Source organism: Thermobia domestica, chromosome 10 (genome assembly GCF_964235325.1).
Source record: "Thermobia domestica chromosome 10, izTheDome1.hap1.1, whole genome shotgun sequence".
Classification (NCBI taxonomy): domain Eukaryota; kingdom Metazoa; phylum Arthropoda; class Insecta; order Zygentoma; family Lepismatidae; genus Thermobia; species Thermobia domestica.
The window spans coordinates 174,810,637-174,823,811 of record NC_137463.1 but is presented as its reverse complement, the minus strand read 5'-3'; the positions used below and the strand labels follow the sequence as shown (position 1 = coordinate 174,823,811).

The 13,175-nt window shown below is 34.8% G+C and overlaps 1 protein-coding gene across 1 annotated transcript in view; it reads right to left on the bottom strand.

Annotated features, from left to right (window-relative positions):
* LOC145662852 (serine protease 30-like) overlaps nt 1-7,508 on the bottom strand; it is a 39,667-nt gene extending 32,159 nt beyond the window's left edge. The window contains exon 1 of the mRNA XM_081728785.1: nt 7,360-7,508. The gene's annotated coding sequence lies outside the window, so the exon portion shown is untranslated. The remainder of the gene's footprint in view (nt 1-7,359) is intronic.
* Between the last annotated feature and the right edge of the window lie 5,667 nt (nt 7,509-13,175).

Below are 13,175 nucleotides of genomic sequence, written 5' to 3'. Positions count from 1 at the left end.
ATGGTATCAGTAGCGAAAATTATTTATTTGTAACTGTTTCCGATCTTTGATTCTTAATTTTTTAATTAATTATTAATTCGACTATTATTAATAAAGTAAATTAATTAACAATGAAAATTAAAGCACTGGAACTTATTGTCGAACAAAATCTCTTTAGGGCGGAAAATATCAGTCTATTAAAAATCTCTCCAATACTTTAAATTGCAGTCTATGCAATACAGACTTCTCATCAGAATATCATAAATGCGTTTTAATGTTTAGGTAAAATTTACGGAGTAAATGTTTATGTTGTACATCTATAATTATTTTCAATGTAATTTTGTTTTTCAGATCCATATGGAATCATTTCGAGAACAAAAGTGAGAGAATAAATAATAATTTGGAAGGATGACATTCGAAGATGAGGAGAAAGTTAATTACTGATCATCCAAAGATATTCAGGTTTATTACCTTGATGCAACAGGAACAAGCATTAAACGACGCATTAACGTCCATATTGGAAGCTGGGAATTATTCTAAGCCACAAAAGATGAAATGGAAGCATATAAACGAACGCTTTAAAGTACTTAAGACTTGAATCATTATGTAGATGCGTGGCACACGTCATACATTTAGAGAATAAAATGATTAGTATCACAATTTTACTTTCCTCAATTTACTCTGCATGTAAGCACATTTATTTTAATGCCTTAACTTTGATTGTATTTGTTAATTTAAAGATTATTTTTATTTAAATACAATATGTTCATAGTTATAGAACTTTTTTTCTTTCGGATTATATGACAGTTTCTTCAGTACTGTAAGCAAGGGGCAAGGTTTTCCTTTTGGAAAACGCATCTTTTATTTTAAAGTTTAATTTTGTTAATTTTAAAATCAGGTTTATTTACATATACGTGTAGTGTGTTCATGGCTGTATAGCTTTTTTCTTTCAATTTATATGACATGGTCTATTGACTAGTGTAGCGGATAAGGCTTTATTTCGAAGCCGCATCTGATTATTTATTTGCCTGACGTACCTGATTATTTATACACCCGCAAAATCTTTTTCAAATGATTTGGTGTGTAATTACGACAATGGCATAGCTAGAAAAATATAATTATTATTGATAATTTTCAATTTAATCTTGTTTTTAATAAAAATATATTACAAATCTTTCTCCCAGAACCTAAAAAGCAGTAACTAAGATGTAAACTCAAATATAAGAATTATTGTTCATCAGGAACAAGGAAACACGTATTTCAGCGTTTTCGAAAGTTTTGTTCCTAAGCGGGAAAAACTAGACATTTCTAAAATATTAAAATTTCCATTTGTTTAATCAAAAAGTGCCGAATATGAGGATTCGCTTATGATAGAGATTGGAAATTTGATATATAAACTTTAAATTAAAAATAAGGAAATACATATTTCAACGTTGCCAGCAGTGGCGGATCTAGCCCGGGGCCAGGGGGGTCTAGGCCTTCCAGATTTTAGGTGACAAAAATAATTGAAGCTATTACTTACATTTTTGAAAGTTTATAGTAAACTCATGATAAACCTATCATAGTTTGGGTTCTGGTTGCTCCCCGCCATAGTTTTTACCTGCTCTGCCTGCATTTGAAGTGGAAAGGGGCATTCTATATTTTTCTCCACATTGAAAGTGACGTTGTTCGTTGATTGTGATCACGGAAAAGCGGTTGAAAACTTAGAAATTAATTTTCGAACATACAACGACACACGGAAGTGTAACTCATCGATTTGAATGAAGCTTTGCATACTTGTATAACCCTTTCAACACGGAGAAACACAATTGTGCGGGTTGGTTAAAATCGATATAGAAGTGCCCCCTATTACATTTGTGCTTCGAAACGGCGTGCAGTGATTGTGTAAGTTTCGTTCAACGATTTTCAGTTGTTTTGGTCTGTGATAGGTCATTTTTAGCGCGTACAAGAAGAAAGAAAAGTAGTGTTCTCAACGAAGCCATAACTGTCACCGTGTTGAAAGGGATAAGGTAACCAAGAAAGTTCTATCGCCTTTTCACCCTTCACCTTCGAACATCGATATGTCACCTAAGACGTACCGATACATTAGGTGGAAGATCAAAAGTAGTCCTTATTAATATCCAGCATCGATGACCTTCTGCCAACGTTCTGGAAGGCCATGGATTCCATCGCGGTAGAACATGGTGGCGTGAAGCGAAGAAGGTATCAAATGCATTTTGCACCTCTACTAGGGATTTCCTTTAAGGTGATTGTCCAAGAAATTGAACAGGTGATAATCGGACGGTGCAATGCCCAAGAGTATGGCGGATGCAGATGCAATAGTGTTTTCTATCCAAGGCGTAGAATGGTATCCTGGGTCATCAGTGGTGCCCACCCCCCTTATGTCCATGACGCACTCCCCAATTGTCTATCCGCAGGTGTTCTTCCATGAAAAAATCTTTTCGATTAATTTTTACACCCCCTCAAACATATTTATATAGATTTTTAACCCCCCCAAATATTTCAATGACGCAGTTTGCGTCATAGCTCCTCTTTGTGGGCACCCCTGTGGGTCATTCCAGCCACGTAGGGCTTAGCGTTGTTCTCTAACAGGAATACCCCTTTACGATTCAGAACTGCTGGCTTCAGAGTTTTGAGTTTTTTCTTGAACACGGCTCAAGTGCTGACAGTACACAGTTGCATTGATGCTCTGAAGAGCTGGTAGCAGTCCCCGATGCACGATACCGTGAGCAGTCCACCAAACACACAGGAAGATCTTCCTCTGGTGCAGTGCTGTTTCGGCTGTTTTGGAACCGGTTCATGGGATGTTAATCAATGATAACGGCGCCGTGGAGCTTTTTACAGGACCCACTTCTCATCACATGTCAACGCCTTTGTCTGATCGCATTGACTTCTCGCCCGAAGTCAAATCACGTGGGACCCATCGACCCAACTTGTAGTGCTTCCCAAGTTGATGGAGGTGCTGCCGAATGGTTTCTCCACTGCCACTGACTTGTAGTCCCAGTTTCTCACATGTCTGGGCACTGTTCGCCTCAATTGCTGCCTGAAGATCAGTTTGTACGTGTGTGGTCTTGCAGCACGTGGTGCGTCTCCGAGTGTTTTGTCATAGTCCTTAAACTTGTTAAACCACTGCTGCACTGTACGCGTAGTCACGACACCCTCACCAAAGGCCTGACATATCTTCCGCCCAACTGCAGCGGAGTTTGACCCAATTTGAACTCGTATAGCATACATGCCCTTATGACGCTCTGTGGAGGTCCCATGTTCACCCAGTCCTCACGCAAGTTCACGGTGTAACTGAACTGCCAGAACCAGGTAGTATGTTGGATATACCCACATCAACAACTGACCTTCGCCTTATCTCCATTCGCATTCAACTCACTGTGTGAGAGCCAATTGAATACAGACCTTCACAAACTTTCTTGGCTACCTTTATAGAACATCGATAAATAATCGACAGGTGTTTTTTGATTATTATTATTTCGGCAGTGGTGTGGGCTTAAGAGTAGAAACCACTCTTTGAACGTTAGGGGTGATCTCCAAGCATAGACAGAAAACAATCATTTATGTAGAAGAAAATATACTGCCAGCTTTTTTTTTTTTTTTTTTTTTTTTTTTTTAGGACAGCTGATTCAGAATCTAAAGTCCAAATTACAAAATTCAAAATCTTGATCTGATAAGGTGATTATAATTACAAAAGGTTTTCTGGTTTGAAATGCTCTGTAGTTAGCCAAGAACATAGTTGGCAGGGGTTACTGCGAGAAGGTTGCGGACCAATCTGAAACCCGTTTCTGTACTTATTTTTAAAGGATGCTTGATTACGGTGAGTATCCTCGCCTATCACTAGTTGTGATGCTCATTTATAGTGATTTATATAGTATATTTGGAACCCGCGTTAAACCGTGAAGAACGCCATAGGCGTAGGATTAAGCCTCTTGATGTGTTCTTCTTTAGGCCGTGGGAAAACTTTTTGCGACGTTTTCTGACATTGTCCTTCTCTACAACTGTATCATAAATTTATATCTCCATAATAATACAATTAAGATCCAATCACTGATTCATAATCGGTTTTCTTCTCCCAGATTTGCAAATCTTATTAGGTATGTGTGGTACAAAAGTGGTTATTTGGAAGGAAAACCACCTGCGTTTGAACATCCCGCAACTTTTTTTTAAGTATAAAGATCGTGCATCATTTTGTGATTTGTGCACAGTCATTGTCGTAATAAGGTGTGCGTGGTGTAAACAATGTTTGTGTATCACACACTTTTTTATGGAATATCATCACTGTAAAATGTTTTCTCAATAAATCAATAATTATAACAATTAGGGATATTTGAAGTTCTGACATAGTGAGAGGCTCACTATAAATAAGCACCCCGAATAGTGAGAGGTACACTTTAATCAAGCATCGCGTTAAAATAAATACAGAAAGGGGTTTCAAATCTGTCTGTAACCTTCTCGCAGTAACCCCTGCCAACTATGATTGTTCTTGGCTAACTGCAGAGCATTTCAAACCAGATTTTTTTTTTTTTTTTTTGTAATTGTAATCACCATATTGGACTCACCATTTTGAAATTTGTTATTTTGACGTCAGATTCTGAATCAACTGCCTTAAAACCTCCCTGTCAGTATATTTTCTTGAACATTAAATGACTGTTTTCTGTCTGTGCTTGGAGAACACCCCTAACGTTCAAAGGGTGGTTTCTACCCTTAAAATGCACCACTGCAGAAATTTTAAAAGAATCAACTATTTTTGATGTTTTAGAAGTATGCAAAGTTTTACTCGAATCGGTGAGTTACACTTCCGTAGATCTCCTTGTTAGTACAGTATGTACCTCGAGCTAGGTTTCAACCATCACTTTGATTAAAGGGCATATTCTAGCGAAAGAAAGCAGGTTAACCATGAAGCCACAGAATCACGAAGTGAAGATAGTAATGGAAAATTCATTGATACACACTACCAACTGAGCAGGTAGCCTAGTTAGTTACTAATACCAGTATAGATAACTTAACAGGTTTGCTTAGGCGAGATGTAACGTTGGTTAGAATTAGGCTCATTCCTAATGAGTTTTTATTTCACTTGTCAAGGAAACTAAGCGCCGGCTACTTTTAACAAATGCATGCGAAATACGATACATCCATGAAACACTTTGTGAACATCCTTACTTCAGCATGTAGCACTAAACTACGAATTAAAAAGTTGCAACTTCGAAACAAGAATCGCTATCAAGTAGCTAAGTTTTCGAACGCATAAATAAAGTCTATGTGAAATGAAGAGATCCCCCTTCCACTTTATTTTTATTGAACTATTTAATCGTAATGTGATACGACGTGTCTTGTGAAAAATGCTTCAACACCGAAGCCGTTTACCTCCATCTTCATTTTCATTTACAGTACTTTTGTTTCTAAATTATAATATAATGACAATTCATGTAATTTCATTCTTACGTAAATTTTAGCTGCAATTTGAAGATTTTGAACAGAAAATCGTGTTCTACACCAATATTTGTACTGTGACTTACGTAAGTACTTGGTCAGTGATGTATGGAATCTACTCTCTCCCAGTAATCGCTATTGAAGTTGTAAAGCTGAATAAAAGTTGTCTCATATTTTCAAAGCAAGAACGTCATTTATAGAGGGCAGGAGGTTCAATTACCTCCTTTGATTTTGAGGTGTGTTTTTGTAAATCAATAGTATACTAATATACTAGCAAAAACACGAAACTTTATTAATTTCCCCTCCCCGAAGTAAAATCTGAAATGACGCCACTGTTTCAAACGTAGAAAGTATTTATAATTTATTTATTTATTTATTTTAAATATATCATTATTTTTAAAATAAGAAATTCTGATAACAACTCTTCACTATAGTGTCAAAATATAATTAATAAATAAAAGAACACCTATCTCCAAAATTCACAGCAATGAAAATAGAGTCTGGATTTATAGCACTAGAAAAAAGTGCATGCATATACGCACTAAAATGTTAGAAAGTATGTACTATAAATTGTATTTAAGAAACAATTTATTTCTTTTAACTCCATTTGGTTCCGAAACGTTCTATTTGGCTACTTTGTATACGTTTACTTACTGCAGAATGAAATTCCGTAGAAAATTAGAAGTGTTTGAAGGTTTTCTAATGTCAAACTTCATTTAATGTCTACTAAACTAACTCATAGGCCGAAGAGGAACCTCTCAACATAACTGATATGATTGGACAACATTTGTACAATTATACATAAAGTTCATCACAATCATTTAGCACTGGTTTACTGATCTCACACTTATACTGGCTGTTTAATTCAATCCCTCCCAATCCTGGATTTGAGCTAAGCACCTTATTCAACTTCTTCTAAACTATTTTTTATTTCAATTTCGTCCGAACAGTTGTCTTCTTAAAAGCTCGAGAGACTTATAGAAATATGAACCTTCAATTTGCAGACGCTTAATTAATGTAATAATTGTCGAATAATGTAGATACCTGAATGAAATTAATAGCTTGATCCTAGAAAACTGTATTTCCGTTATATAGCGGCCAGGAAAAATACTTTCTTAATGGATATACGATGCACGTGTAACTACTGATTCAGGACGTAAAGAATATTAGCACTTTAAGCGTCAAGTCCCCAAAATCAGACGTTTTATTCCGGGATCAGCAACGTTTACTGGCTTATTGAATAACACGTGAAGTGTGCATAATATATATGCATTTGGTCCACAATAATAGGCCAGTGCGCATAAAATATATGCACGTGGCACCTAAAGTGTTAAAAATCATTCCTAATTTCAAATATTTGCAGAAATATCAGAATACCCTTAGAATACGCACTAACTTTCAAAATCTGAATTTGCATATACATATATGCATTTTTTTAAATAAAAGAAATCCGGGCTCTAGTTAACAGACAGTTCCAGTTAACAGACGAAGATCCAGCATGGTATTTTTTTTCTTTGTATCAAGAGGCATAGTTGGAACAATTTAGCTCAACTTCCAGAAATTGCCATTGATATGCCTTATCTTCTCATTTCAATCTATTTTAATTTAAAAGAGGATGTTTCTCTTATTTCGATTAAAAAAAAAAAGAATATAAAAAAATGACAAACGAATAGAAACTATCTCTCTGTTGACAAAATGTCATGATACAATCCTATTAAGATGACATAACCATGTTGCATTAATTGTTGCAGCGATATTATATTATACTGGTCCGATATTGGCTGTTTCGTCGTGTGTGAACACGTGTTTTATGAGAACTCACAGAAGAATCTTGCCGGAAGGGCGCCGACGAAGGAAAGTGGAAACAACACCAAGGATCCATCACTTCGTATGTGGACAAATAATTTTTAAAAAATAAATTAAAAAAAAAAAAATGTTACTCACCCTCAATATCCGTATGTGGCACAACACGTATCATAACTATCACCAACACAGATTTTTGTAGACTGTAATTGTTTGGGTGAAGGGTGGGAATTTATACAGCCCACGAGGGTGCAGTGCTATGTCCTCATTTCTGATGATTGGCCAAGCTTTGCACATTGTAGCATGGACTTGATGCAGGCTGTGGATGATGACAATGCAGCTGAATGGAGGGGAAAAGCTATGGTAGGAAGTGGCAATGAAAGACGTGACAGAAACAAGTAAAAACACACGAAAAAAAGGCAACATGACAACTTGTGAGAGTGTTACATCACAACAAACCCGCAGGCATCCACAGCCATTGCTTCTGCGTTATATCGATATCCCCTGTCCCTCACCCTTCGCTCTTTTCACTGTTTTAGCAATTACTTTCCCTGTCCCAGATGTCACTTGGATGGCAGTGAAAATCATTAGTTGATAATCGACGATTTCATCAGACTCAAGTTTCAGAATCCGTATTATATTGCAATAAGGTTGCAAGGTGACACAATTTAAGCTACTTTATTAGATAAAAAGATGTCGAATTAATCAGCGAAATATCATTCACTAATAAAACATGTCTATATCATGTTATTTGTTCTCCTTTGCATATTCTGGATCACAGATCTTTTAGACGCAGTTGCTTTTGTGCTACTTTCTTTGTAAGTTGCAAAGAAGAAACATGCTCTCTATTACCACGAAGATATTTGCTACGTTAATGTCTACTAACTCCAGAACAACTGGTTTCTAACAATTGCTGTAGCAAGGTCAATGATAACCACATTCTTTTTAGCCTTCTGCTGATACAATACAGCAAATGTTAAGTGTATTTTTAGTTGTTTTATGGTCAAATTACAAGCAATTTAAGGTTGTTTTCTTTTCAATTCCATCTTTAAAAATTGAAATTAAATCTTTAGTATTGTCCCGCAATTATACCATGTTGGCTAAAGGAAAGGAATATTAAGAGAATAACGAAAGAAAAAGAGGAAGAAATCTTTAATTTAGCGTCCAAGGGTTGTGTTCTTTAGATTAATAGAGACGAATGATTAATGAAAATTAATAATTGTGAAAGAATTAATGGAATGAGAACGTGAGAGGAAACGGGAAAGCTAAGTATTTGGGATATTGTACACCAAATACTTAAATGGCCTGGGATCGAAGCAGGAAATCCTCATACCAGAGGTGAACGGCCTACCATTCAGCCACTGTATATCCAATATAATGAAACAATTGATGCAGTAAGAAGTGTAAGAAAACTGGAAAATCCCGAGAAAATCCAGGCCACAGCATTATCCACCGCAAAATCACAAGCTCTGTGGAACTGAACCATACATACATACATACATACATACATATATATATATATATATATATATATATATATATATATATATATATATATATATATATATATATATATATTATATATATATATATATATATATATATATATATATATATATATATATATATATATATATATATATATATATATATATATATATATATATATTCACCAGAGGTGGACAATTTGCCTTTTTGTCTCTCTACTGGTTTCGCGTCTTTCATATTAATCAGCCACAAAGCTATTTAGGATAAAAATAATAAAAGAAACCATTTTTACGTCACACTGTTATCTCCTATAGACTAAAAGACATGATGATGATGATAATGATGGAAATAATGAAATTAAGAAAGAGAGAGGAAACGGAAGAACCTCGAGAAAAATCCACGCACATGGTATTTGTCCACCACAAATCCCACTTGGTGGGAGCTGGGTTCGAAGCATGGACCCCATGTACTAAAGATGAGTGCTCTACCATAGAACCCTGTGGCCCCTACTTAGCAATGTAACATTATTAGATCGATTAGAGAAGTGATTAGATTAGGTATTCGATTGATGTCTCATTTTCTATTATTTCTCAATCAAGGATGATAATTTGAAACTTTAAAAGGTTTCAAATTATCTGTTGGTTTAATGTTTGGTTTAATGTCTCTCAACTGTGTGTTTTAGACTAAGGAAAACTCTTGTATAAAAGAGTTAGTGGAATAAGAGCAAGTACGAAGAAACGGAAGAACTTGAAAAGCAGTGTTTCTTTCAGGCATACTTTCGGACGGACGGAACAGAGCGCTTTGCCAACCCCGCCCAACGATTACATGTTACTCTTGATTATGCTTCAGCAAATAGGGTTCCACTGCAGTACCTTCTCGCTTTGATTTTGCCCCCTCCGCACAAAATTTTCAGAAATAAATTCTGCTACATAGCCTGGGATCGAACCTACAACTCTATACCAGAGATGAAAACTGTACCATTAAGTCTATTCGGAAGAGAATCAAAGTATTCGGAAACTTCTTGTTCTATTTTCACATTTTCTCCTTACAAGAGGTTTTCCGTACAAATTAGCTCTTATGCTATTTACAATGTTTATCATAAATTGCGTGTTTATTTTTTTAAAAACAACAATAAAAAAATTACTATTATTTCATTCCATTATTCATTTCATTATTAATACTACGAGAATAGCAAACTACAATATGAGATCACGTAAGTTTCTAATGCGAAACTTCTATAATTCAGATTTTAAAAATTGATAAAAATTTCATTTCAAACATTTGAAACTTAGAAGAGATAAACTCTATTTACATCAGCCAATATTTTCTTGAGGTAATCACGAATATTGTTATAACTTTAGATCCACATTTGTGTAGAAAATAAAACCTTTTGACTTTCTTTAATACGTAAATAGACTCATTAATTGAAACTCCACGCTTTTAATATAGTTTTTTTTTTAAAGTGGAAAGTACATAATTTTACTCGGGGAGCTCTTTCCCATGCGGTAATTATATAGAATTCGTGGTAAATACAATCATTGTTCTCAAAATAAATCAGGCTTTTCAATGATAGCATTCGCAAGTATCACAATCCATAAAATCATAAGGAATTTGAAAGAATTTGTCAAGAAAACTTTTTTATTTTTTAATTGGGGTACCTACATCGGGGCAGCAGGCTCACGTATAACACGAAATGTATCTAAAAAAATACTACGTGCTAATATCTTGAAAAATAAATATATATATAAAATATTATAATATACTACGTGCTAATATATATAGAATTGGGAAAGAAAATTCAAGAAAGATCAAGAGAATCGTATATCGTAATTAATTTTTAATTTTGTTGTTTGTACTTCATTATCTTTAAAACAGAGCCCTGCAAACCCAGGCCCGAAGACTAAAACGAAATATATTATAAAAACACTTCGCTTTAGCCTTGATTCGTTTATGTACCTTTAAATCACTACGTTATTATAATAAATATATCAACTACTAATTACTAACCATAAACATTAATTGTGTCCAGATATCGTCGATTTATTCTTCTGTTTTATACGTACATGAAATATCAACAGCAACCATAGCTTTTGTACATATCTTCCAATTTCGTGTGTATAACTCAGTAATGATCTTTCCCATAACAACTAATAATCTTGTCAATAACAAACTGATAGTTTTTGTCATAGTCTTTTCCCATGACAACATGTCCTGTCAATAACAGCGTTCTTTCTTTTAATTACATCTAAGCTATATGCTTAATTATTGCGCCTCTGATCAGTGTTGGTAAAATGGGTACAGATTAATTATAATAGGAATGTATCGCTGTATGAATGTCGCCCAGAACGGGAATTCCGTAACAGTATTATAGTGAAGGAAAGAACCCTGTATATTTTCAAAACATTCACCTTTTGAATAGCCCTCGTACTAATTATTACTAAATCAACTCTCCTATTAATTATTATTATTACATCAATATAAGTAGTTTTCTCTTCTCTTCTTTCTCCATATATATATCAATTCATTTATAACAACATTTTTCTTTTATTACTAATCACATATCATAAAGCGTCGATTCATTAAAAAATATTATTTGTGGGTCTATTCAAAATTATAAGTAACTGATGACTTACACAGAGTTACTAGTTAATTGTTCCTCTTTTACATTGAGCGATAACATTCATATACAAACAACATTATTTACAATTAAGATTGCCACCATATCACACGTCAACAACAAGATCAGAAGGTAATAATTACATTTAAAAGCTTCAATTTAAGTTCACTGTCATGGATTTCAAGTTAACACAATCAAATCTCTTTTGAACATGTAAAGTAAAATAAAGGTAAACATAACGTTCAAAGTTAATACAAAGATAAGATAAATTAATCACATCATAACATGTTGCTCAAATATAAAGTCCAAATGAAGTATTCATAACACAACTCATAACATCTGAGAGAATAAATTAAGAATTGTTATCCAAGTTTAATTTAGTTAACAGCGGGTTTTAGTTTAAATTATGATTAATAAACGAGTCAATTAAAGTACATTGAACACCACAATCTTGGTTATTTTCTCTTGATCCATTTCCTGTTTCATTTATTACTTCGGTCCTATTCCGACAGTTCCTGCCATCTCGAGATCTCCAATTGCATCTGTTTTGAGTTACACCGGTATGCATGACATTGTTACTGTAATTGCGTCTTCCACGAAAGTTTCTCCCGTTCGTCCAACTGTTCCTCGGATTATTATAATTCGTTCCATTTCTACCGCTAGAATTGAATCTTCCATTGGCTCCAGTTCCAGTACGTATAACAGATCTCTCACTAACTCCAATGCCAGTATTGTCACGTGATCTCTCATCGCTGCGAAGATTTTCGGTATTTTCATTAGTTATATTCAAGTTTCTGACGGCAATCGGATTCGATGGATTACGATTACTCCCATTAGGATTCGGGAATTGATTCTCAAAGTTTTGAACTAAAATTATGAGATGATTGAAGTTTACGCATTGAGCTGACAACAGAATTTGTTGTAATTTATATGGCAATAAAATGCGTACGGAAGCGATTATTCTGGATTCGGGCTGAAACGGATTGACGAGTTTAAGTTCATTATATGCATTGATTGTAAAATCCGTAAGAGATTTATCGACCCGAGGTGAATAGTGTCGAGTTCGCACCATCGCATCACGGTTAGCTAACAAGAAATCATTTTCGTAATTAGCCAACAAGGCCCGTTTAAATTCTTCGTAGGATTTTATATGGTCGCGAATAGCCTTAAACCACAAGGAACAAGGAGGAAGTAACAGATGTGGTAACAACTTCATAAATTTAGATTGATCTACACCCATAATTTCACACTCTGCTTCAAATTTTTCTAAAAACGAGCTTGCGGTTTCGTCACACTTACCGCTGAATTTAGTCATGGCCTTAATTTCACTGACCTTAACATTTATTTTGCTATAGTTATGTTTTTGTTGGCGTTGATAATGGTCTGGAACCCTTTCGCACTTATTTATCTCCTTTCTCCTTTTGCGATCTGGACTTTGGAATCGCCTTCTGTGGTTTTCCACAACTAAACCATCATCAGTAGAACTCTTAGAAGAAGATATCCCGTCAGTTTCTATTAATGGAGTTCTCGGGCAGTGATGCAATGCTTCCTGTTGAAGATGCAATGTTTCCTGTTGATGATGCAATGTTTCCTGTTGATTGGGAGTACCCAAAGCCTCCTTATACATAGGATTATTGTAGTCACATTCCCTCTCTTGTAACGATCTGATTTCCTCTTGTATGTTGGATATCAGTATGCTATGTGAATTGACCTGGGCAGTAATATTCGCTATCTGACTTTTTTGTTGGGCTGTCGTCGATTCCATGGTTTCAACGACTTTCTTTATCGACTCGGTTTCTAGAGTTAGTTGATCCTGTCTATCTTGCCATTTGTTACTAAATTGTTGAAACCT